This window comes from Tenrec ecaudatus, chromosome 2 (assembly GCF_050624435.1).
Source record: "Tenrec ecaudatus isolate mTenEca1 chromosome 2, mTenEca1.hap1, whole genome shotgun sequence".
NCBI classification, from domain to species: Eukaryota; Metazoa; Chordata; class Mammalia; order Afrosoricida; family Tenrecidae; genus Tenrec; species Tenrec ecaudatus.
This window is the reverse complement of record NC_134531.1, coordinates 110,872,256-110,874,368: the sequence shown is the minus strand read 5'-3', so window position 1 is coordinate 110,874,368 and position 2,113 is coordinate 110,872,256. Positions and strand designations below refer to the sequence as shown.

Here is a 2,113-nt window from a genome sequence, read left to right as displayed (position 1 = left end):
TTCCTCTTAGCATGGTGCTTTATAAGCCAGACTTTATTGGTTTGAATCCCAACTTCATCCTTAACTAGCAATTTGACTGGTGGTTTAAAAGACATTCCCAAATTCTTGGACCTTCTTCCCATTCAAAGGTGGGGTCTAATTCCCTTGCACTTGAATATTGGCTGGCCTTATTGACTCAATTCTAATGAGAATGTGGTGAAAGTGACTCCACATGGCTTCTAAGGCTAACTTATAGTAAGCTTCATAACCGAAGTAGGGACCTACTGCCTCTCTTGTCTCACATTCCTTATCTGAAGCCTGAGAGCAATAATATTACTGATTCTGTGATGATTCAGAGTGAGTGTATGTAAAAGCAGCCTTAGAGGAGGGAGATGTGAACACTGTGCAAGCATGGTCTACAGTTGCTATTATTAAGTTACTTTTCATTTTGTAGAAATATCTACCTATATAAGAGAGGCATTCCTAGGTAACTAGACTTTTGGAATCAACAATATGATTCTATAGAAATTAGAGTATTTTGAATTGGTGGATCAAAGTGTATGCACTCATTTATGAAAAGTTAACTGTTGAACTCAACTCTTATTTTATCGTGAGAAAACTTACTTAATCACAGAAAGATCTGGGTACCAGTGAGTCCTGGCTACATGGGTGGTCATGTATGTCATTTCTGACATATTTTTCTAACAAAAGAAAAAGAAACACTTGAGTTAACAAACAGTCTTTCAGACCTCCCCACCTCTTTTGCTCTGGGACTGTGGAGGTGGCGCTATATGTTAGTATGCGTAAAGTAGCTGTTCATAGGCCTGGGCACAGCTGGAGCTGAGAACAACGTGGAGCTTCAGGAGCCTGAGTGCATTAATCAAAATGTCTTCAGTTGCAATGACAGATAACTCAAACTGCTCTATGCAAGGAAAAAAGAACATTTATAGGTTTATTTAGCTCAGGCAAAGGTGGATCCTGGTACTAATCAAATCGCATTCTCTTTCTAACTCTTGATATGTCGGTCATACTTTCTTCTGTGCTAACTTCATTATAAAATAGACCATCTTTCTATGAGGGCCTATGAGATATCTAGATTTATGTCTATGAGGTTTTTTTTGTTTTTACAAAGAAACCGTTCTTTATTCATCCTCCTCCTCCTCCTCCTCGTCATCTTCCTCCTCCTCATCTTCTTCCTCTTCCTCTTCCACCTTTTCCCGGGTAACTTTGGCAGGACCTTTCGCACCATCACACTTGACCTGAGACTTATAGCCTGCAACATCCTTTTCATACTTCTCCTTCAGCTTTGCCGCCTTGTCGATGTCAGGCTGCTTCTCGCTGTCACTCAAGTTATTCCACATCTCACCCAGTTTTTTGGTCACGTCACCCATGGAGATGCCAGGGTTTGTAGATTTGATCTTGGGGCGGAATTGAGAACAGAAGAGGAAGAATCCTGACGGTGGTCGTTTGGGAGCGTTGGTGTCCTTCTTCTTCTTGCCGCCCTTAGCTGGCCCATAATCCTTCATTTCCTGATCATAGCGTACTTTGTCCGCCTTTGCCATCTCATCAAATTTGGATTTCTCCTTCCCAGACATGGTCTTCCACCGTTCAGAACACTTCTTGGAAAATTCGGCAAAATTGACAGGGACTTCCGGGTTTTTCTTGTTATGTTCCTCTCTGCACGTCTGCACAAAGAAGGCGTAAGCAGACATCCTGCCCTTTGGTTTCTTGGGGTCCCCTTTCGCCATCTTGTATTGTTCGGGCTCTGGGCAGCACCTATGAGTTTTATAATATTAAGCTTCAGAGCTCATAGCGTAATCACAGACTGACTACAAAGATTAAACATGAGAGAAGTCTATTAAAAGACTACTTTGTAGGCTACAGAATTGTTGGAAAAGTTATGGAACCCGACTTGTGAACAAGCTTCCAACTTGAATGTTGGAATAAACTATGCTACCAGTGAAGTTTACTCTGCCCCATGATGTGTCAGAGCACAGCTATGTTCTATAGGATTTTCACTGAGTATTTTTAATGAAGAAAACTCTATTTTCAAGCAAGATTACAACCACAAGTATGTGGGTTAAAATTCTATCATATAACTTCTGGTAAAGGAACACAATATAATTCATAGCAA

The 2,113-nt window shown here is 40.8% G+C and overlaps 1 pseudogene; it reads right to left on the bottom strand.

The window, feature by feature from the left end:
* Window positions 1-1,121: 1,121 nt before the first annotated feature.
* On the bottom strand, window positions 1,122-1,727 carry LOC142440930 (high mobility group protein B3 pseudogene; annotated as a pseudogene).
* Window positions 1,728-2,113: the final 386 nt, after the last annotated feature.